Source organism: Salmo salar, chromosome 23, assembly GCF_965601325.2.
Source record: "Salmo salar chromosome 23, fSalSal1, whole genome shotgun sequence".
Classification (NCBI taxonomy): Eukaryota; Metazoa; Chordata; class Actinopteri; order Salmoniformes; family Salmonidae; genus Salmo; species Salmo salar.
Window position 1 is genome coordinate 43,832,501 of NC_138313.1, and position 25,554 is coordinate 43,858,054.

General features: G+C 43.2%; 1 protein-coding gene across 1 annotated transcript in view; it reads right to left on the reverse strand.

Moving 5' to 3' along the window:
* Window positions 1-25,554, reverse strand: part of LOC106584683 (unconventional myosin-IXAb) — a 307,526-nt gene that overhangs the window by 209,545 nt on the left and 72,427 nt on the right. The window lies entirely within an intron of this gene.

Genomic DNA, 25,554 nt, shown 5'->3' on the forward strand with positions numbered 1-25,554 from the left:
CATTGTTGAGAGCCTTGGCATGTCCACACCAACACAGAAACCAATGCTTTTACACGGGCCAGGAATGTAACACCAAAACATTGACAGTTGATACAATAGCTAAAGGGGTTGAGAGATAAAAGTATGGGATAGCTTGGGTAGGTAATGCTGTGTTCGTGTTGGTTATGACTATGAACGGCATAGTTTAAGAAGTAACCGGTAGCACTGATGGATTCTACCAAGAGCTGAATTGGTAAACCAGAAGAAGAAAAAATTCATACTAACAGTATATTATTATAATGCTAAATCCTTCTAAATAAATAACTGAAGAAAAATAAAAAATGTCATGTGATATTCAATAAGGAATGGATTACAAAACACTCAACCAGAACAGGTTGTTTCAATAGGCCCCTTGGGGGTCAAGGATGGTGGTAGTAGTGTGATTACATTTACATTACATTTAAGTCATTTAGCAGACGCTCTTATCCAGAGCGACTTACAAATTGGTGCATTCACCTTATGATATCCAGTGGAACAACCACTTTACAATAGTGCATCTAAATCTTTTAAGGGGGGGGGGGGGGGGGGGGGGGGTTAGAAGGATTACTTTATGCTATCCCAGGTATTCCTTAAAGAGGTGGGGTTTCAGGTGTCTCCGGAAGGTGGTGATTGACTCCGCTGTCCTGGCGTCGTGAGGGAGCTTGTTCCACCATTGGGGAACAAGCTCAGGCCCTCGACGACTTGCCTGGGTCATGTAGCAAGACAATGATCCAAAGCACACAATCAAGTCTACATGAAAATGGTTAAAAAGCAATAAATCAGAAGTTTTGGAATGGCCTGGTCAAAGTCCACACCTAATCCCAATTTGCAATGTTGTGGCAGGTCTTGAAACAAGCAGTTCATGCTTGAAAACCCACAAATGTCACTGAGTTAAAGCAGTTCTGAATGCAAGAGTGGGCCAGAATTCCACTTACAGGAAGTATTTGGTTGCAGTCATTACAGCTAAAGGTGGCACAACCAGTTATTGAGTGTACGGGGGAATTATAACGTTCTCATACAGGGCAATTGGGTGTTGCATAACTTTGTTAATTAAATAAATGAAATAAGTATCAATGTTTTTGGTTATTTGTAAACTCAGATTCCCTTTATCTAATATTAGGTTTTGGTTGAAGATCTGATAACATTCATTTTCAAAAATATACAGAAATAGAGAAAATCTGAAAAAATACTATTTCACAGGACTGTACGTGTCTGTCTGTCCTGTCTGTCTGTCTGTCTGTCTGTCTGTCTGTCTGTCTGTCTGTCTGTCTGTCTGTCTGTCTGTCTGTCTGTCTGTCTGTCTGTCTGTCTGTCTGTCTGTCTGTCTGTCTGTCTCCACTCTTTCTGTGTCTCTGTCCACCTATGGAGGGACCAAGACTCTGGGTACAGCCCCATTCGTTTTAGAAGCACAGCCTATTTTTTTTTACCACAGGGGCGACCAGCGATCCCGAAGGAATGCACAGTTCCAACGAGAACATTACGACTGGCTACTGTAAAACAGACCACATCCCAAAACCAACACACACACACAGACCACTCAGGACCTCACAGCATACTCACTGCGTCCACGTCATCCTAAATAAAACCTACAGACAATAACAACAGTGTCTAACAGAAAAAGGCCATCGTGATGTTTACTGTTTACTAGGAGGAAGTACTAGGTAGTATTAAAGGCACAGACAGAAACGGCTTGTTAAAGCGCTTTATGGAGTGACGGAAGTCAGCGTTTCAAAGACATTCCTGGCCTATTGGTTTACAAGGGGGTTAAATGGTGACAGGCGACGGACCAGGGAGGGGGTATTTGTATACAGTAGCATGGTAAAGGGTCTGTCAAAGGCCATTGTGATTCTGAAAGGAAAAGAATGGTTCTCGTTGGACCAGATTACCAGAGTGATTTAGACTGCATTGAAAACTCCACAAAATTTCACAAGCCCCTGAAACTGAATCCCCCCTCACACTTATTCTCCTTTTCATCAGATCTCTCTCTCTCTCCCTCTACTCCCCCCCTTTCATCTGAGCTCTATCCCACATACCAACCCGGAAACATAGAAGAGGAGAAAGGAGGAGAGAGGAGAGGAGAAAGGAGAGGAGAGGAGAAAGGAGGAGAGAGGAGAGGAGAAAGGAGAGGAGAAAGGAGGAGGGAGAAAGGAGGAGAGGAGAGAAGAGGAGAAAGGAGGAGAGAAGAGGAGAAAGAAGAGGAGAAATGAGGAGAGGAGTAAGGAGGAGAGAGGAGGAGAAAGGAGGAGAAGAAAGAGGAGAGGAGAAGAGGAGAAGAGAAAGGAGGAGAGGAGAAGAGAACAGAGGAGAGGAGAACAGAGGAGAGGGGAAAGGAAGAGAAGAGAAGAGAGGAGAGGAGGAGAGGAGAAGAGCGGAGGAGAGGAGGAAAGGAGAGGAGGAGAAGAGAAGAGAGGAGGAGACGAGAGGAGGAGATGATAGAAGGAGGGTGATGTAACAGGGCTCTTTGGTCTCCTCTCTGCTGCTTGGAGAGACAGGGGAAGTGGTGCTGCTGCTGCTGCTGGAAGAGACAGGGGAAGTGATGCTGGGTGAGATGGGGGAAGTGATGCTGCTGCTTCTGCTGGGAGAGACAGGGGAAGTGGTGGTGCTGCTGGGAGAGACAGGGGAAGTGATGCTGCTGGGAGAGACAGGGGAAGTGATGCTGCTGGGAGAGACAGGGGAAGTGATGCTGCTGGGAGAGACAGGGGAAGTGATGCTGCTGGGAGAGACAGGGGAAGTGATGCTGCTGGGAGAGACAGGGGAAGTGGTGGTGCTGCTGGGAGAGACAGGGGAAGTGGTGGTGCTGCTGGGAGAGACAGGGGAAGTGATGCTGCTGGGAGAGACAGGGGAAGTGATGCTGCTGGGAGAGACAGGGGAAGTGATGCTGCTGGGAGAGACAGGGGAAGTGATGCTGCTGCTGGGAGAGACAGGGGAAGTGATGCTGCTGCTGAGAGAGACAGGGGAAGTGGTGCTGCTGCTGCTGCTGGGAGAGACAGGGGAAGTGGTGCTGCTACTGCTGGGAGAGACAGGGGAAGTGATGCTGCTGCTGGGAGAGACAGGGGAAGTGATGCTGCTACTGCTGGGAGAGACAGGGGAAGTGGTGCTGCTACTGCTGGGAGAGACAGGGGAAGTGGTGCTGCTGCTGGGAGAGACAGGGGAAGTGGTGCTGCTACTGCTGGGAGAGACAGGGGAAGTGGTGCTGCTACTGCTGGGAGAGACAGGGGAAGTGATGCTGCTGCTGGGAGAGACAGGGGAAGTGATGCTGCTACTGCTGGGAGAGACAGGGGAAGTGGTGCTGCTGCTGCTGGGAGAGACAGGGGAAGTGATGCTGCTGCTGGGAGAGACAGGGGAAGTGGTGCTGCTGCTGGGAGAGACAGGGGAAGTGGTGCTGCTACTGCTGGGAGAGACAGGGGAAGTGATGCTGCTACTGCTGGGAGAGACAGGGGAAGTGGTGCTGCTACTGCTGGGAGAGACAGGGGAAGTGGTGCTGCTACTGCTGCTGGGAGAGACAGGGGAAGTGATGCTGCTGCTGGAAGAGATGAGGGAAGTGATGCTGGTGCTGGGAGAGACAGGGGGAAGTGATGCTGCTACTGGGAGAGACAGGGGTAAGTGATGCTGTCAGAGGTACAGCTCTGGCTCTGTATAGTGCTATAGCTCATGCATGGGGTCTATTACAGCTGCTATAGAATGGGTCACACACACGCACAGACACATGCAGACACAGACACTTCCCTCTAAACAACATATCCTAGGGCCAGCAACACCTGCTGGTCTAGGGCTGTGTGTGGTGAAGAGACTGGTTCAACCACTCCACTGCGTTTCATTTCCCCCTCTCTAACCAATCAGAACAGGGGACAATCTCAATAGTACATCTGTGTGGTTCATTACACTGCCTTGTCTCAAAGGCTATTGACAGTTTGAATTTGACTGTATATAAAACCTGTTGTTTGTAGAGTGTAGAAAGAGTTGTGTTTTACAAAGAAGTGCGGTGAATAAATACATGTTGATTCAGATTGTGTCATCTATCATGTTCAATAGCCCCACTTTTCAATGACCCAGATATTCCCATTGAATCTGTGATTCATAAACATGTGCACAAAAACCATTGAGGGTCACAGAACCCACTGCTTTTACCCCAGACTGAGTCTGTTGTGAGAAATATGAATCAATGTCTAGCCTGGCGAGTCTAGAAATATGATTCAGTGTCTAGAAACATGATTCAGTGTCTAGCCTGGCAAGTCTAGAAATATGATTCAATGCCTAGCCTGGCGTGTCTAGAAATATGATTCAATGCCTAGCCTGGCGAGTCTAGAAATATGATTCAATGCCTAGCCTGGCGAGTCTAGAAATATGATTCAATGCCTAGCCTGGCGAGTCTAGAAATATGATTCAATGCCTAGCCTGGCGAGTCTATAAATATGATTCAATGCCTAGCCTGTCGTGTCTAGAAATATGAATCAATGCCTAGCCTGGCGTGTCTAGAAATATGATTCAGTGTCTAGCCTGGCGTGTCTAGAAATATGATTCAGTGTCTAGCCTGGCGTGCCTATAAATATGATTCAGTGTCTAGCCTGGCGAGTCTATAAATATGATTCAGTGTCTAGCCTGGCGACTCTATAAATATGATTCAGTGTCTAGCCTGGCGAGTCTATAAATATGATTCAGTGTCTAGCCTGGCGAGTCTAGAAATATGATTCAATGCCTAGCCTGGCGAGTCTAGAAATATGATTCAATGCCTAGCCTGGCGAGTCTAGAAATATGATTCAATGCCTAGCCTGGCGAGTCTAGAAATATGATTCAATGCCTAGCCTGGCGAGTCTAGAAATATGAATCAATGCCTAGCCTGGCGAGTCTATAAATATGATTCAATGCCTAGCCTGTCGTGTCTAGAAATATGAATCAATGCCTAGCCTGGCGTGTCTAGAAATATGATTCAGTGTCTAGCCTGGCGAGTCTAGAAATATGATTCAGTGTCTAGCCTGGCGTGTCTATAAATATGATTCAGTGTCTAGCCTGGCGAGTCTATAAATATGATTCAGTGTCTAGCCTGGCATGTCTATAAATATGATTCAGTGTCTAGCCTGGCGACTCTATAAATATGATTCAGTGTCTAGCCTGGCGAGTCTATAAATATGATTCAGTGTCTAGCCTGGCGAGTCTATAAATATGATTCAGTGTCTAGCCTGGCAAGTCTAGAAATATGAATCAATGCCTAGCCTGGCGAGTCTATAAATATGATTCAATGCCTAGCCTGGCGAGTCTAGAAATATGAATCAATGCCTAGCCTGGCGAGTCTAGAAATATGAATCAATGCCTAGCCTGGCGAGTCTATAAATATGATTCAGTGTCTAGCCTGGCGAGTCTATAAATATGATTCAGTGTCTAGCCTGGCATGTCTATAAATATGATTCAGTGTCTAGCCTGGCGAGTCTATAAATATGATTCAGTGTCTAGCCTGGCATGTCTATAAATATGATTCAGTGTCTAGCCTGGCGAGTCTATAAATATGATTCAGTGTCTAGCCTGGCGAGTGTATAAATATGAATCAATGCCTAGCCTGGCGAGTCTATAAATATGATTCAGTGTCTAGCCTGGCATGTCTATAAATATGATTCAGTGTCTAGCCTGGCGAGTCTATAAATATGATTCAGTGTCTAGCCTGGCGAGTCTATAAATATGATTCAGTGTCTAGCCTGGCATGTCTATAAATATGATTCAGTGTCTAGCCTGGCATGTCTATAAATATGAATCAATGCCTAGCCTGGCGAGTCTATAAATATGATTCAGTGTCTAGCCTGGCATGTCTATAAATATGATTCAGTGTCTAGCCTGGCGAGTCTATAAATATGATTCAGTGTCTAGCCTGGCGAGTCTATAAATATGATTCAGTGTCTAGCCTGGCGAGTCTATAAATATGATTCAGTGTCTAGCCTGGCGAGTCTATAAATATGATTCAGTGTCTAGCCTGGCATGTCTATAAATATGATTCAGTGTCTAGCCTGGCGAGTCTATAAATATGATTCAGTGTCTAGCCTGGCATGTCTATAAATATGATTCAGTGTCTAGCCTGGCATGTCTATAAATATGAATCAATGCCTAGCCTGGCGAGTCTATAAATATGATTCAGTGTCTAGCCTGGCATGTCTATAAATATGATTCAGTGTCTAGCCTGGCGAGTCTATAAATATGATTCAGTGTCTAGCCTGGCGAGTCTATAAATATGATTCAGTGTCTAGCCTGGCGAGTCTATAAATATGATTCAGTGTCTAGCCTGGCGAGTCTATAAATATGATTCAGTGTCTAGCCTGGCGATGTCTATAAATATGATTCAGTGTCTAGCCTGGCGAGTCTATAAATATGATTCAGTGTCTAGCCTGGCATGTCTATAAATATGATTCAGTGTCTAGCCTGGCATGTCTATAAATATGATTCAGTGTCTAGCCTGGCGATGTCTATAAATATGATTCAGTGTCTAGCCTGGCGAGTCTATAAATATGATTCAGTGTCTAGCCTGGCGAGTCTAGAAATATGATTCAGTGTCTAGCCTGGCGAGTCTATAAATATGATTCAGTGTCTAGCCTGGCGAGTCTATAAATATGATTCAGTGTCTAGCCTGGCGAGTCTATAAATATGATTCAGTGTCTAGCCTGGCATGTCTATAAATATGATTCAGTGTCTAGCCTGGCATGTCTATAAATATGATTCAGTGTCTAGCCTGGCGAGTCTATAAATATGATTCAGTGTCTAGCCTGGCGAGTGTATAAATATGAATCAATGCCTAGCCTGGCGAGTCTATAAATATGATTCAGTGTCTAGCCTGGCATGTCTATAAATATGATTCAGTGTCTAGCCTGGCGAGTCTATAAATATGATTCAGTGTCTAGCCTGGCGAGTCTATAAATATGATTCAGTGTCTAGCCTGGCATGTCTATAAATATGATTCAGTGTCTAGCCTGGCATGTCTATAAATATGATTCAGTGTCTAGCCTGGCGAGTCTATAAATATGATTCAGTGTCTAGCCTGGCATGTCTATAAATATGATTCAGTGTCTAGCCTGGCATGTCTATAAATATGATTCAGTGTCTAGCCTGGCATGTCTATAAATATGATTCAGTGTCTAGCCTGGCGAGTCTATAAATATGATTCAGTGTCTAGCCTGGCGAGTCTAGAAATATGATTCAGTGTCTAGCCTGGCGAGTCTATAAATATGATTCAGTGTCTAGCCTGGCGAGTCTATAAATATGATTCAGTGTCTAGCCTGGCAAGTCTATAAATATGATTCAGTGTCTAGCCTGGCGAGTCTAGAAATATGATTCAGTGTCTAGCCTGGCATGTCTATAAATATGATTCAGTGTCTAGCCTGGCGAGTCTATAAATATGATTCAGTGTCTAGCCTGGCGAGTCTATAAATATGATTCAGTGTCTAGCCTGGCGAGTCTATAAATATGATTCAGTGTCTAGCCTGGCGAGTCTAGAAATATGATTCAGTGTCTAGCCTGGCGAGTCTGTAAATATGATTCAGTGTCTAGCCTGGCATGTCTATAAATATGATTCAGTGTCTAGCCTGGCGACTCTATAAATATGATTCAGTGTCTAGCCTGGCGAGTCTATAAATATGATTCAGTGTCTAGCCTGGCGAGTCTATAAATATAATTCAGTGTCTAGCCTGGCATGTCTATAAATATGATTCAGTGTCTAGCCTGGCGACTCTATAAATATGATTCAGTGTCTAGCCTGGCGAGTCTGTAAATATGATTCAGTGTCTAGCCTGGCATGTCTATAAATATGATTCAGTGTCTAGCCTGGCGACTCTATAAATATGATTCAGTGTCTAGCCTGGCGAGTCTATAAATATGATTCAGTGTCTAGCCTGGCGAGTCTATAAATATGATTCAGTGTCTAGCCTGGCGAGTCTATAAATATGATTCAGTGTCTAGCCTGGCGAGTCTATAAATATGATTCAGTGTCTAGCCTGGCGAGTCTATAAATATGATTCAGTGTCTAGCCTGGCATGTCTATAAATATGATTCAGTGTCTAGCCTGGCGAGTCTATAAATATGATTCAGTGTCTAGCCTGGCGAGTCTATAAATATGATTCAGTGTCTAGCCTGGCGAGTCTATAAATATGATTCAGTGTCTAGCCTGGCGAGTCTATAAATATGATTCAGTGTCTAGCCTGGCGAGTCTATAAATATGATTCAGTGTCTAGCCTGGCGAGTCTATAAATATGATTCAGTGTCTAGCCTGGCGAGTCTATAAATATGATTCAGTGTCTAGCCTGGCGAGTCTATAAATATGATTCAGTGTCTAGCCTGGCGAGTCTATAAATATGATTCAGTGTCTAGCCTGGCGAGTCTAGAAATATGATTCAGTGTCTAGCCTGGCGAGTCTATAAATATGATTCAGTGTCTAGCCTGGCGAGTCTAGAAATATGATTCAGTGTCTAGCCTGGCGAGTCTGTAAATATGATTCAGTGTCTAGCCTGGCATGTCTATAAATATGATTCAGTGTCTAGCCTGGCGACTCTATAAATATGATTCAGTGTCTAGCCTGGCGAGTCTATAAATATGATTCAGTGTCTAGCCTGGCGAGTCTATAAATATGATTCAGTGTCTAGCCTGGCGACTCTATAAATATGATTCAGTGTCTAGCCTGGCGAGTCTATAAATATGATTCAGTGTCTAGCCTGGCGAGTCTATAAATATGATTCAGTGTCTAGCCTGGCGACTCTATAAATATGATTCAGTGTCTAGCCTGGCGAGTCTGTAAATATGATTCAGTGTCTAGCCTGGCAGTCTATAAATATGATTCAGTGTCTAGCCTGGCGACTCTATAAATATGATTCAGTGTCTAGCCTGGCGAGTCTATAAATATGATTCAGTGTCTAGCCTGGCGAGTCTATAAATATGATTCAGTGTCTAGCCTGGCGAGTCTATAAATATGATTCAGTGTCTAGCCTGGCGAGTCTATAAATATGATTCAGTGTCTAGCCTGGCGAGTCTATAAATATGATTCAGTGTCTAGCCTGGCGAGTCTATAAATATGATTCAGTGTCTAGCCTGGCGAGTCTATAAATATGATTCAGTGTCTAGCCTGGCGAGTCTATAAATATGATTCAGTGTCTAGCCTGGCGAGTCTATAAATATGATTCAGTGTCTAGCCTGGTGAGTCTATAAATATGATTCAGTGTCTAGCCTGGCGAGTCTATAAATATGATTCAGTGTCTAGCCTGGCGAGTCTAGCTGGGCGAAAAACTTGAAAAACCTGGCAACATGTTCTAGTTCAGACAGTGTGCCATGGTGTCAACTAAGCCCCCTTCTCTATCTCTCCCTGTCGTTATCCCTCTCTCCCTCCCTCTCGTTATCTCTCCCTCCCTCCCTCTCGTTATCCCTCCCTCCCTCCCTCTCGTTATCCCTCCCTCCCTCCCTCTCGTTATCCCTCCCTCCCTCCCTCTCGTTATCCCTCCCTCCCTCCCTCTCGTTATCTCTCCCTCTCGTTATCTCTCCCTCTCGTTATCTCTCCCTCTCGTTATCTCTCCCTCTCGTTATCTCTCCCTCTCGTTATCTCTCCCTCTCGTTATCTCTCCCTCTCGTTATCCCTCCCACCCTCCCTCTCGTTATCCCTCCCTCCCTCCCTCTCGTTATCCCTCCCTCCCTCCCTCCCACCCTCTCCCTCTCGTTATCTCTCCCTTTCTTCATCTCTCCCTCCCTAACCCATCTGTATCTCTCCCTCCCTCTCATTATCTCTCCCTTTCTTCATCTCTCCCTCCCTAACCCATCTGTATCTCTCCCGCTCTCCATCTCCCCCTACCTCCCTCTCTCCCTCCGTCCCTCTCCCTCTCGTTATCCCCCTCCCTCCCTCTCGTTATATCTCCCTCTCTTTATCTCTCCCTCCCTAACCATCTGTATCTCCCCCGCTCTCCATCTCTATCTCCCCCTACCTCCCTCTCCCATCTTTATCTCTCCATCCCTCCCTCTCTTTACATTTCCCTCTCTTTATATCTCCCTCTCTCCATATCTTTTCATCTCTCCCTCTCTCCCTCTCTCTTTAGCTCTCTCTCTCTAACTCTTTTCAGCCACTCTAGCATTTCTTCCCTCGAGTATCGTGGCCCACGCCAAAACATACCGGCTCTTCGAGTCAGGCGTGGCACAACACGGTCCAGCAGACACCATTCTGGAGCAATCAAGTCACAGCCCTGTGACAGCCCTGTGACAGCCCTGTTCGTTCTTCTCAAGGCGTGGCACTACTGCACTAATTTCTCATTGTTGGTGATGGCACACTGTTTCTAGTAGAAATCATAACTACATTCAAATATAGCTACGGCATTTGCTGTATCTATACTGCAATTAGTACACAGACCCCTTGAGGCACAAAGGAAGGAAGCTGTATTTGTTTCTGGATTCCAGTAAAACTGCTGGGTGACCATAACAACTAGCTATGGGTGTGTTGGGACTGGCCTATCAGAGATTAAGCAGCTTTGTTGGAGCCTGGCAGGTGGTCATTCAAAGGACACATAATGCTACACTCTCATTCTGACTAGCAGAAACAAGAGACTTCTACAGACCTTACAATATGTTTAACGCAGATTTAAAACAAATTACCCTTCCCTTTTGAAAAAGAAAAGAGTGTTTTACATAGCACCAAAGACAACTTTGACTGATGACTGTTAACTGGATAAAGTATTAGCTTGATTGATGATAGCTAGCTAGGCTAACTGGATAAAGTAGTAGCTTGATTGATGACAGCTAGCTAGGCTAACAGGATAAAGTATTAGCTTGATTGATGATAGTCAGCTAGGCTAACTGGATAAAGTTTGTGTGGTCACCGCTGCAGAGTGCAGATCCAATTCGCTAAGTCATTCCCAGATGGAACTGGCGTCCAATTAAAAGGCCTAATAGCTTTAATCTCATCTGAATATGAATATGATTGGCCGGTCACCAAGTTAGCAGGCCCAAATTAAATCAAGCCCATTTTGCCAATCAATTCCCTGCACTAGGCCATTTCATTCTAGCTGTGTATGTGTGGGTGTGGTGCATTTGCCAAGTCTGTGGCATGAGGACATAAAGTTTGACTTACTTAGGTAACAGAGCCCAAGCCTGACTTTCACTGCACTGAACACTGAAATGAACACACATAGGCTACTGTATACTAGGGATGGGGGGGATCGATACAGCAGAGTATGGCAATATTCATTCTGATAATATTATATTGATTCTATGTCTCCAAGTATCGATTCCCTTTATTTTGCTATGTAGTTAACGTTAACTAGCACTAGTCGGCTATACCTGAGCCAAAACTCCAGGATTTCTATAGGTTGGTCTCATCTTTTTAATGGTAAGCCAACATGTTTTCAGCTCATTTATTTACAAGACTGATCAAAACTAGTTTTCTCGTGGCTCTCGTCTCTCTGCAGCAGACATATAGTGAGCAAATATGTTTGGAATATCGAATTGCAATACAATCGCAGTACACATCGTATCTGCACCTAAGTATCATGATAATATCGTATAGTGAGGTCCCTGGCAACTCCAAGCCCTACTAAACACCACATCTTTGAAGAGATGAGATCTTACTGAACTCCCACACCGAGCAGCAGATCTCTCACATGAATAACTACACATCAACACAACAGCGACCGTGATAACACATTTGTTTAATTCATGCCGGTTGCACAACACACCCCTGAGTCTGATAAGAACCGTATACACTCGGTAGAATTACAAAACAAAGATGATTGTGTACAGTACAGCCGAATACGAGATTACATATCTTCAGTGATAGCCCACCCCCTCACAAAATATGAGCTGTGTTGTTGACACAACAAATGGCTAAGTGTCCAGAAATCAGACTTCAACCATCTTGTAAAAGAGCAATGAGACCGAGAGGACGGCTAAGGGAGACAATGATACAGTATTGAACATTTCCCAGTCTGTTTCCTGTCGAAGCTACGCTAACGTAACAACTGTTAGTACACTATCTGCTAAGTTACATGTATACTGTACGTTTTCCTGAGAGGGGCAAAAGGGGAATGTTACAGAGAGAGAGAGAGGCGGGATGAGTATAATCCAAGGGACAGATGTTGGAAGCCCATTGGAGAGTGCGCGGTGTGCTAGGGATATGGATAACGGAGAGACATGCTAACAGGAACACATGAGAACGGAGGTAAATGATTAGCCAAACCGGCTAATGCAAGCACTCACAGAGACAGCCTGTTTTGCTTTGTCCAATGTTATGAAATGGGGAGCACTTAGCTATCCTAGATGGGAGAGGCTAAGGGTAGCAGAAGGCTGGGACAAAAAAACAAACAAAACTAATATAAAATATACTGTGTCTGTAAAATGTATATAGTATGTATAAACTGGAAGTAGAAGCATAAGTATTGTTGTCCATTAGATTACTCCAATTAGGGGAGGGGTGGTAGGGTTAGGGGAAAATAATGAAGAAGGAACATATATTAAAAAATATATATATGAGGGATGTGAATTTATGCAGACAATTACATTGATAAAAGCCACAATCTATTTGTAATATTAAAGCTGATTATGAAACCATGCGGACTGGACTGTGTGTTCACCAACAATAGCTGGCAACAAAGAAGGAAACATGATCATTCACTGACCAAGCACTCCCTAGCCCACCCGAGGTAATAGTGTACAATAAAACCCCTCCTGTCCTCTGTAACAACTCTGTACTGTAGAGAGAGATTTGATATGTCTTATTCTAAGAGATTTAGGATTTCTTATTTATATCATCAAATAAAATAAAATGTATTTATAAAGCCCTTTTAACGTCAGCAGATGCTTAAAGTGCTTTACAGAAACCCAGCCTAAAACACCAAATAGCAAGCAATGCAGATAAATGTAGGCTAGAAATGCAGGTAACTAGGAAGAAACCTAGAGAGTAACCAGGCTCTGAGGTGTTACTACAGCATTCTGCAGAGATATGCCATTCTATCTGGTTTGCGCAAAGTGGGACTATCGTTTGTTTTTCCAACAGGACAATGACCCAACACACCTCCAGGCTGTGTAAGGGCTATTTGACCAAGAAGGAGAGTGATGGAGTGCTGCATTAGATGACCTGGCCTCCACAATCACCCAACCTCAACCCAATTGAGATGGTTTGGGATGAGTTGGACCACAGAGTGAAGGAAAAGCAGCCAACAAGTGCTCAGCGTATGTGGGAACTCCTTCAAGACTGTTGGAAAAGCATTCCAGGTGAAGCTGGTTGAGAGAACGCCAAGAGTGTGCAAAGCTGTCATCAAGGCAAAGGGTTGGTACATTGAAGAATCTAAAAAAATAAAAGATTTTGATTTGTTTAACACTTTTTTGGTTACTACATGATTCCATGTGTTATTTCATAGTTTTGATGTCTTCACTACTATTCTACAATGTAGAAAATAGTAAAAATAAAGAAAAACCCTTGAATGATTAGGTGTGTCTAAACGTTTGACTGGTACTGTGATATATATATATATATATATATATATATATATATATATATATATATATATATATATATATATATATATATATATATATATATCTGTTCCATTTAGCCTGGAAACCGAAGTAGCAGGCATACCCACTGATCAGATAAAGATGACTAATGTGGCATCAGCCTGAGATGCAGTTGACCCACAGTACACTGTAATAGATTGTGATGGGGGGGGGGGGGGGGGGTGAGGAGAGAGAAATATGAAGGAGAGAAAATGAGGAGAGAGAGGGGGGGAGGATAGAGAGAGAAAGGGGGGGAGGATAGAGAGAGAGAGAGAGAGAGAGAGGGGGAGGATAGAGAGAGAGAGGGGGAGGATAGAGAGAGGGGGGGGGAGGATAGAGAGAGAGAAAGGGGGGGAGGATAGAGAGAGAGAGAGAGAGAGAGAGGGGGAGGATAGAGAGAGAGAGGGGGAGGATAGAGAGAGAGAGGGGGAGGATAGAGAGAGAGAGGGGGAGAGAGAGAGAGAGGGGGAGGATAGAGAGAGAGAAAGGGGGGGAGGATAGAGAGAGAGAAAGGGGGGGAGGATAGAGAGAGAGAGAGAGAGAGAGAGAGAGGGGGAGGATAGAGAGCGAGGGGGAGGATAGAGAGAGAGAGGGGGGAGGATAGAGAGAGGGAGGGGGAGAGAGAGAGAAAGGGGGAGGATAGAGAGAGAGAGGGGGGGAGGATAGAGAGAGAGGGGGGGAGGATAGAGAGAGAGAGGGGGAGGATAGAGAGAGAGAGAGGGGGAGGATAGAGAGAGAGAGAGAGAGAGAGAGGGAGAGAGAGAGAGAGAGAGAGAGAGAGGGGGGGGAGGAGAGAGAGAGAGAGGGGGAGGATAGAGAGAGAGAGGGGGAGGATAGAGAGAGAGAGAGGGGGGAGGATAGAGAGAGAGAGGGGAGGATAGAGAGAGAGAGAGAGGGGGGGAGGATAGAGAGAGAGAGGGGGAGAGAGAGAGAGAGAGAGAGAGAGGGGGAGGATGGATAGAGAGAGAGAGAGGGGGGAGGATAGAGAGAGAGAGGGGGAGGATAGAGAGAGAGAGGGGGAGAGAGAGAGGGGAGGGAGAGAGAGAGAGGGGGGAGGATAGAGAGAGAGAGGGGGGGAGGATAGTAGATGAGAGAGAGGGGAGGTAGAGAGAGAGAGGGGGAGGAGAGAGAGAGAGGGGGGGAGGATAGAGAGAGAGAGGGGGGGAGGATAGAGAGAGAAAGGGGGGGAGGATAGAGAGAGAGAGAGAGAGAGAGAGAGAGAGGGGGGAGGATAGAGAGCGAGGGGGGTATAGAGAGAGAGAGGGGGGAGGATAGAGAGAGGGAGGGGGAGAGAGAGAGAAGGGGGAGGATAGAGAGAGAGAGGGGGGGAGGATAGAGAGAGAGGGGGGGAGGATAGAGAGAGAGAGGGGGAGGATAGAGAGAGAGAAAGGGGGGAGGATAGAGAGAGAGAGAGAGAGAGGGGGAGGATAGAGAGAGGGGGGAGGATAGAGAGAGAGAGAGAGAGAGAGAGAGAGGGAGAGAGAGAGAGAGAGAGAGAGAGGTGGGGGGAGGAGAGAGAGAGAGAGGGGGAGGATGAGAGAGAGAGAGGGGGAGGATAGAGAGAGAGAGAGGGGGGAGGATAGAGAGAGAGAGGGGAGGATAGAGAGAGAGAGAGAGGGGGGGAGGATAGAGAGAGAGAGGGGGAGAGAGAGAGAGAGAGAGAGAGAGGGGGGAGGATGGATAGAGAGAGAGAGAGGGGGGAGGATAGAGAGAGAGAGAGGGGGAAGGATAGACATGTATGTGTGGATAGGCTCATAAAAAATATATATATATTTAACTAGGTAAGTCAGTTAAGAACAAATTCTTATTTACAATGACGGCCTAGGAACAGTGGGCAGAACGACAGATTTATACCTTGTCAGCTCGGGGATTCGATCTAGCAACCTTTCGGTTACTGGCCCAACGCTCTAACCACTAGGCTACCCTGCCGCCTCTACACACTAACCACTAGGCTACCTGTCACCTCTACACTCTAACCACTAGACTACCTGTCGCCCCTACACTCTAACCGCTAGGCTACCTGCCACCTCTACACTCTAACCACTAGGCTACCTGTCACCTCTACACTCTAACCACTAGACTACCTGCCGCCTCTACACTCTAACCACTAGACTACCTGTCACCTCTACACTCTAACCACTAGACTACCTGTCGCCTCTACACTCTAACCACTAGACTACCTGTCACCTCTACACTCTAACCACTAGACTACCTGTCACCTCTACACTCTAACCACTAGACTACCTGCCACCTCTACACTCTAACCACTAGACTACCTGTCACCTCTACACTACATAACCACTAGGCTTACCTGTCCGACCTCTACACTCTAACCACTAGGCTACCTGTCACCTCTACACTCTAACCACTAGGCTACCTGTCACCTCTACACTATAACCACTAGTCTACCTGCCACCTCTACACTCTAACCACTAGACTACCTGCCACTTCTACACTCTAACCACTAGACTACCTGTCACCTCTACACTCTAACCACTAGACTACCTGTTGCCTCATGTGCACGTTCAATGTAAAGAGTAGTATATGAACACCCTTAACAGGCACCACCAGGAAGTAGTTAATACCACCAGGAAGTAGTTAGCACCACCAGGAAGTAGTTAGCACCACCAGGAAGTAGTTAGCATCAGCAACACAAGCCCCAGCTGACAGAAAACTCTCCAAAAACTCCAACAACACTGGGCGATAAGCAATCTCACAGTGCAAACAATTAATATTAGCCCAGGGCACTCCAACATCAGCCAGCTAGTTATACATTAACTAGACCCATCAGAGGAGCATCTGACTAAGGCAAACGGGCCTGTAATTGGCACGACTATATTGGAGGCCGGCCAGAAGAGTCACTCTAGTAGTTGTAAATCCGTGACCTTTTAACCCCAAACAGCTTTCCACTCTGATCCAGCTCAGTTGGGGCAAAGAATGTCAAGCCTTAAGGTTATATTTTGAACCTTTATTTAACTAGGCAAGTCAGTTAAGAACAAATTCTTATTTACAATGACGGCCTAGGAACAGTGGCTTAACTGCCTTGTTCAGGGGCAGAACAACCGATTTTTACCTTGTCAGCTCGGGGATTCGATCTAGCAACTTTTCAGTTACTGGCCCCAACGCTCTAACCACTAGGTTACCTGCTGCCCCAAGTTTCCCATGGGTATTCACAGTCAGCCCCTGATACCTCCTGGAGTACGGTGAAGCTGCCCACTGAGTTAGGATTGGGGGAGGGTATGCTGATCCTAGATCTATACCCATGGGAAACTAGGGCTGGGCGGTATACCGTATTTTACTATTTACTGGTATTGATGGACCGTTTTGTGTTTTTACTTTAACTTTTATAACGGTATTTCAATGTTTGGTTTGTTAAATGTGATACACCACTACCAGCGTGTTTAAATGTCTGTTTTTATATTTTACTCCGTTTACTACCCGAGTCGTCTCGCTCGGTCTTCTCTTGCATGACGCTTCCCCAAGACCGGCCCCCTGTCACCGTGCCATTTACTCCGTTTCCATGGTCAGAGGCAACAAGATGTTGGTGACAACGATGCAGACTTTCACTTTGCTTCTTAATATAAATCCACAAACATTCTAGAATTACACTATTAGTTTGTGCATCTTACTGTCAGCAAACAGCTAGTTTGTCTTTTCTTAGCAATTTGTGGCTAAAATAAATCACATTAGCCCGCTAATGCTAATCGCTAGTTAGCTGGCTAGCTACATGTACAAAGAGTCTTAGCAAACGTAGCAGCCTGATAGCAGTGCTGGTGTAGGCCTAGATCAGCATGTTGTTTGTGCAATGGTATCTTCTAAATCCGAGCGGAATAGGTGAAGCATGAATAACAAATGAGTGCAGGAAATGCAGAAATGTATTTTTGGTTGGTTGGATTGAACAGTATAAAACAAATCAGAATGAAGAAAGCCCCAAGTATAATTTATCTGAATACCCTAAGTTCATGAACTACATATAAAACATAAAATACCGTCATAAACGTGGGAAAAAATGGTGCTATGATATTTTGGCCATATCGCCTAGCCCTAGAGGAAACCCGGAGCGATACATTCTCCACTCCATACTGCTGCTGTATATCAAAGGGAGACTGGGATGTTCAGCTAGTTAAGGGGACCAATTGAATGTCATTACTACTGACTACTTTATTCAAGGCTTGTTATCTTCTACCTATAAAACAGGAAGTTGTTATATTTTACCTATAAAACGGGAAGTTGTTATCTTCTACCTATAAAACAGGAAGTTGTTATATTTTACCTATAAAACGGGAAGTTGTTATCTTTTACCTATAAAACAGGAAGTTGTTATCTTTTACCTATAAAACAGGAAGTTGTTATATTTTACCTATAAAACGGGAAGTTGTTATATTCTACCTATAAAACAAGAAGTTGTCATATTTGACCTATAAAACGGGAAGTTGTCATCGTCTACCTATAGAACAGGAAGTTGTCATCGTCTACCTATAGAACAGGAAGTTGTCATCTTCTACCTATAGAACAGGAAGTTGTCATCGTCTACCTATAGAACAGGAAGTTGTCATCTTCTACCTACAGAACAGAAAGGTGTTATCTTCTACCTATAGAACAGGAAGTTGTCATCATCTACCTATAGAACAGGAAGTTGTCATCTTCTACCTTCAGAACAGAAAGTTGTCATCTTCTACCTATAGAACAGGAAGTTGTCATCATCTACCTATAGAACAGGAAGTTGTCATCGTCTACCTATAGAACAGGAAGTTGTCATCGTCTACCTATAGAACAGGACGTTGTCATCTTCTACCTACAGAACAGGAAGTTGTCATCTTCTACCTACAGAACAGAAAGTTGTTATCTTCTACCTACAGAACAGAAAGTTGTTATCTTCTACCTATAGAACAGAAAGTTGTTATCTTCTACCTATAGAACAGGAAGTTGTCATCTTCTACCTACAGAACAGGGAGTTGTCATCTTCTACCTACAGAACAGGAAGTTGTCATCTTCTACCTACAGAACAGAAAGTTGTCATCTTCTACCTACAGAACAGAAAGTTGTTATCTTCTACCTATAGAACAGGAAGTTGTCATCTTCTACCTACAGAACAGGAAGTTGTCATCTTCTACCTATAGAACAGGAAGTTGTTATCTTCTACCTATAGAACAGGAAGTAGGCCTAGAAGACCAATTGGCTAGAAAAGCACACTGTCAGGTTAACTGTTATTGAGTTATTCTTTTTTTTACAGTACTTTAATTGTAAGGAATGTGGTTTCTTCTAAAAGAGAGATCAAATAAACTTAATGATTTGTTCACTAATGTATTGCTCTTCCTTGGTAATGCAGTTTGAATGCATGAAACCTCCGGATGCTCAGTTTCACAGTCTAATATGGCTCAATGAGTCTGCTTGTTCTATAGACAGAGATGCTATCATCAGAGAGATAGTGGACATGCCTGCTCTGAGACAGATACAAGGTCCTGGTGTTGCTCCCTTTCCCTTCCCCCTCCACACAGAAGCTCAGCAGTTCACTTCCCACCCCTCAGCAAGGTGATTGATGAACAAACATGTTTGCAATTACCCTTACTCTTATCAAAACAGGTTTTAGATAAAAGAGCCGCCACATTGGCATTGAGAGCCTGAGAGGTGTTCAGATTCACTTATGTCAAATATCTACACCTGGTAACTGGTTCACACAAGGTCAGTGACTTATTACTTGCCTCGAGGATGCTAACAAAGGTAAATAAGCCTTAGACAACAACAGTTATGCGCTAACAAGATCCATCACAAGCTTCCCAGACATTTTAAAACTGTATGTTTTTGTCTATTCTCTTTCAACAGAAGATCTCTGGGAAGATTGGACTCGAATAAGGTCTTGTAAAAACGGATTTATGATTTCCTGTATCCCGTATCCCCAACTTACCATATATAGACCTGCTTAACTGCATTAGCTCCACATGTCATTTACATGGTGAGAGAGTGCACATTTTACCATGACCTCACCGTATGCGCAGCAGTGTTGGTGTGTCGTGACTCATGGCAGACAAAATGGCCACTGAAAAACAAACTCTAGGCTGAAAACTCGACAGAGGTTCCCATCGCAGCCAATCACATAAACAGTCACAGACTTACAATACCAGTCAAAAGTTTGGACATACCTACTCATTCAAGGGTTTTTCTTTATTTTTACTATTTTCTACATCGTAGAATAATAGTGAAGACATCAAAACTATGAAATAACACATACGGAATCATGTAGTAACCAAAGAAGTGTTAAACAAATCAAAATATTTTTTATATTTGAGATTCTTCAAAGTAGCCACCCTTTGCCTTGATGACAGCTTTGCACACTCTTGGCATTCTCTCAATTAGCTTCATGAGGTAGTCACCTGGAATGCATTTCAATTAACAGGTGTGCCTTGTTAAAAGTTAATTTGTGGAATTTCTTTCCCTCTTAATGTGTTTGAGCCAATCAGTTGTGTTGTGACAAGGTAGGGGTGGTATACAGAAGATAGCCCTATTTGGTAAAATACCAAGTCCATATTATGGCAAGAACAGCTCAAATAAGCAAAGAGAAAGGACAGTCCATCATTACTTTAAGGCATGAAGGTCAGTCAATGCGGAAAATTTCAAGAACTTTGAAAGTCTCTTCAAGCGCAGTCGCAAAAACCATCAAGCGCTATGATGAAAATGGCTCTCATGAGGACCGCCACAGGAAAAGAAGACCCAGAGTTACCTCTGCTGCAGAGCATAAGTTCATTAGAGTTACCAGCCTCAGAAATTGCAGCCCAAATAAATGCTTCAGAGTTCAAGTAACAGACACATCTCAATATCAACTGTTCAGAGGAGACTGTGTGAATCAGGCCTTCATGGTCGATTTGCTGCAAAGAAACCACTACTAAAGGACAATAACAAGAAGAAGAGACTTGCTTGGGCCAAGAAACAAGAGCAATGGACATTAGACCGGTGGAAATCTATCCTTTGGTCTGATGAGTCCAAATTTGAGATTTTTGGTTCCAACCACCGTGGAACCAAAAGTGAGATGTGAGATGCAGAGTGAACGGATGATCTCCACATGTGTGGTTCCCACCGTGAAGCATGGAGGAGGAGGTGTGATGGTGCTTTGCTGGTGAATCTGTATGTGATTTATTTTGAATTCAAGGGACACTTAACCAGCATGGCTACCACAGCATTCTGCAGATACGCCATCCCATCTGCTTTGCGCTTAGTGGGACTATAATTTGTTTTTCAACAGAATAATGACCCAACACACCTCCAGGCTGTGTAAGGGCTATTTGACCAAGAAGGAGAGTGAAGGAGTGCTGCATCAGATTACCTGGCTTCCATAATCACCTAACCTCTACCCAATTGAGATAGTTTGGGATGAGTTGGACCACAGATTGAAGGAAAAGCAGCCAACAAGTGCTCAGCATATGTGGGAACTCAAGACTTTGGAAAAGTATTCCAGTTGAAGCTGGTTGAGAGAATGCCAAGAGTGTGCAAAGCTGTCATCAAGGCAAAGGGTGGCTACTTTGAAGAATCTAAAATCTAAAATACACTGCTCAAAAAAATAAAGGGAACACTTAAACAACACAATGTAACTCCAAGTCAATCACACTTCTGTGAAATCAAACTGTCCACTTAGGAAGCAACACTGATTGACAATATATTTCACATGCTGTTGTGCAAATGGAATAGACAACAGGTGGAAATTATAGGCAATTAGCAAGACACCCCCAATAAAGGAGTGGTTCTGCAGGTGGTGACCACAGACCACTTCTCAGTTCCTATGCTTCCTGGCTGATGTTTTGGTCACTTTTGAATGCTGGCGGTGCTCTCACTCTAGTGGTAGCATGAGACGGAGTCTACAACCCACACAAGTGGCTCAGGTAGTGCAGCTCATCCAGGATGGCACATCAATGTGGGCTGTGGCAAGAAGGTTTCCTGTGTCTGTCAGCGTAGTGTCCAGAGCATGGAGGCGCTACCAGGAAACAGGCCAGTACATCAGGAGACGTGGAGGAGGCCGTAGGAGAGCAACAACCCAGCAGCAGAACCGCTACCACCTCCTTTGTGCAAGGAGGAGCAGGAGGAGCACTGCCAGAGCCCTGCAAAATGACCTCCAGCAGGCCACAAATGTGCATGTGTCTGCTCAAACGGTCAGAAACAGACTCCATGAGGGCGGTATGAGGGCCCGACGTCCACAGGTGGGGGTTGTGCTTACAGCCCAACACCGTGCAGGACGTTTGGATTTGCCAGAGAACACCAAGATTGCAAATTCGCCACTGGCGCCCTGTGCTCTTCACAGATGAAAGCAGGTTCACACTGAGCACATGTGACAGACGTGACAGTCTGGAGACGCCGTGGAGAACGTTCTGCTGCCTGCAACATCCTCCAGCATGACTGGTTTGGCGGTGGGTCAGTCATGGTGTGGGGTGGCATTTCTTTGGGGGGCTGCACAGCCCTCCATGTGCTCGCCAGAGGTAGCCTGACTGCCATTAGGTACCGAGATGAGATCCTCAGACCCCTTGTGAGACCATATGCTGGTGCGGTTGGCCCTGGGTTCCTCCTAATGCAAGACAATGCTAGACCTCATGTGGCTGGAGTGTGTCAGCAGTTCCTGCAAGAGGAAGGCATTGATGCTATGGATGCTATGGTCAGCACATTCAACTATGTAAAGAAAAAAGTATTTAATAAGATTATTTCATTCGTTCAGATCTAGGATGTGTTATTTTAGTGTTCCCTTTATTTTTTTGAGCAGTGTATATTTTGATTTGTTTAATGTTTAACCTGTCTGGGCTAGGGGGCAGTATTTTCACGGCCGGATGAAAAACGTACCCAATTTAAAAAGGTTACTACTCTGGCCCAGAAACTAGAATATGCATATTATTCAGTGGCCATTTTGTCTGCCATGAGATATGCTCGGTCCTGCAAGCGCGCCCCTCCTTCTTTTTTTTCTTGAATGTATATGCTATTGTCCGGTTGGAATATTATCGCAATTTTACGTTAAAAATACCATAAAGATTGATTTTAAACAGCGTTTGACATGCTTCTAAGTACGGTAATGGAACATTTTGACTTTTCGTCTCTCGTTCCACGCTCGCGCGTTATGCCATTGGATAAGTGATCTGTACGCACAAACAAAACGGAGGTATTTGGACATAAATATGGATTATTTGGAAAAAAAACAATATTTCTTGTGGAAGTAGCAGTCCTGGGAGTGCATTCTGACGAAGATCAGCAAAGGTAATACAATATTTCGAATACTAATTCTGAGTTTAGTTTGCCCCGAATTTGGCGGGTGTCTGAATAGCTCACCATGATGGCTGAGCTATGTACTCAGAATATTGAAAAATGTGCTTTCTCCGTAAAGCTATTTTAAAATCTGACACAGCGGTTGCATAAAGGAGTAGTCTATCTATAATTCTTAAAATAATTGTTATGTATTCTGTCAACGTTTATGATGAGTATTTTTGTAAATTGATGTGTACATTCCCCGGACGTTTTGGTGGGAATACATTTTCTGAACATCACGCGCCAATGTAAAATTCTGTTTTTGGATATAAATATGAACTTTATCGAACAAGACTTACATGTATTGTGTAACATAATGTCCTAGGAGTGTCATCTGATGAAGATCGTCAAAGGTTAGTGCTTAATTTCGCTGTGTTTTGGGTTTTATTGACACATGTCCTTGCTTGGAAAATGGCTGTGTGATTATTTTTGTCTATGTACTCTCCTAACATAATCTAATGTTTTTCTTTCGCTGTAAAGCCTTTTTGAAATCAGACAATGTGGTTAGATTAACGAGAAGTGTATCTTTAAAATGGTGTAAAATAGTCGTATGTTTGAGAAATTTGAATTATGACATTTTGTTGTTTTTGAATTTTCCGCCCTGATATTTCACTTGCTGTGTCCCGCAGGTGGGACGATAGAAGTTAATACTTTTTTGGTTATTGCATGATTCCATATGTGTTATTTCATAGTTTATGTATTCACTATTATTCTACAATGTATAAAATAGTAAACAATTAAGAAAAACCCTTGAATGAGTAGGTGTGTCCAAACTTTTGACTGATACTGTATTTATAAAATGAGTTTGCCCTTTAGTAGTCCTTGGCCTTTTCATACATCCAAATCAAAACGCTAATCCAAAATCCAGAATTGACTCTGAATCCCATCTGTATTAGGCAATGGTGCATTAAGGTTTTCTCAAACGCTATAAAATGTCCAAGCACAGTTCCTATGTCAATAACATATACATGCGTCAACTCATATGTTGCAATAGCAGATAAATATAGGTTCTGCCATGTCAAGACGACCCAATCTGGAATACAAAACATGCCTACAATCCACAGTGACATGCTTCGTCTCATGCTTAAATTTTTATACTGCTGCTAGTGAAACAACCTATTTACAGGGCTTTCATAATGCACTTCCTCTCTGTAACCATGACATATCATCTCCCCCACTTCCCTATGCCTCACATGTCAGCAAGCTGCCAATCATTTGTCTCATTTACAGTTACTTCAAGTCTCAAGGAGGTGTCACTGCATGAGAGCAAGGATGGAGTAAAGAAGGATGAGACAGTGATTTCATCATAGCCTTAATTCTCATATTAGCATGGGGCTGAGCTGGCATCTATCCTTACATATAGTATCCTTATATATCCTATCTTTACATATCCTATCCTTACATACTATCCTTACATATCCTATCCTATACTATCCTTACATATCCTATCCTTACATATCCTATCCTTACATATCCTACTATCTATCCTTACATATCCTATCCTTACATATCACTATCCTTACATATACCTATCCTTACATATCCTATCCTTACATATCCCTTACATACCTATCCTTACACTATCCTACATACCTCCATATCCTTACATATCCTATCCTTACATACCTCCCTATCCACATATCCTATCCTTACATATCCTATCCTTACATATAGTATCCTTATATCCTACATATACTATCCTTACACCTATCCTTACATATCCTATCCTTACATATCCTATCCTTACATATCCTATCCTTACACTATCCCTATCCTTACATATACTATCCTTACATATCTATCCTTACATATCCTATCCCTTTACATATCCTATCCTTACATATACTATCCTTACATATACTATCCTTATATATAGTATCCTTATATATCCTATCTTTACATATCCTATCCTTACATATACTATCCTTACATATACTATCCTTATATATCCTTACATATCCTATCCTTACATATCCTATCCTTACATATCCTTACATATCATATCCTTACATATCCTATCCTTACATATAGTATCCTTATATATCCTTACATATACTATCCTTACATATCCTATCCTTACATATCCTATCTTTACATATCCTATCCTTACATATTCTATCCTTACATATCCTATCCTTATATATCCTTACATATCCTATCCTTACATATCCTATCCTTACATATCCTTACATATCATATCCTTACATATCCTATCCTTACATATAGTATCCTTATATATCCTTACATATACTATCCTTACATATCCTATCCTTACATATCCTATCTTTACATATCCTATCTTTACATATCCTATCCTTACATATACTATCCTTACATATCCTATCTTTACATATCCTATCCTTACATATACTATCCTTACATATACTATCCTTATATATAGTATCCTTATATATCCTATCTTTACATATCCTATCCTTACATATACTATCCTTACATATACTATCCTTATATATCCTTACATATCCTATCCTTACATATCCTATCCTTACATATCCTTACATATCATATCCTTACATATCCTATCCTTACATATAGTATCCTTATATATCCTTACATATACTATCCTTACATATCCTATCCTTACATATCCTATCTTTACATATCCTATCCTTACATATTCTATCCTTACATATCCTATCCTTATATATCCTATCTTTACATATACTATCCTTACATATACTATCCTTATATATCCTTACATATCCTATCTTTACATATCCTATCTTTACATATACTATCCTTACATATACT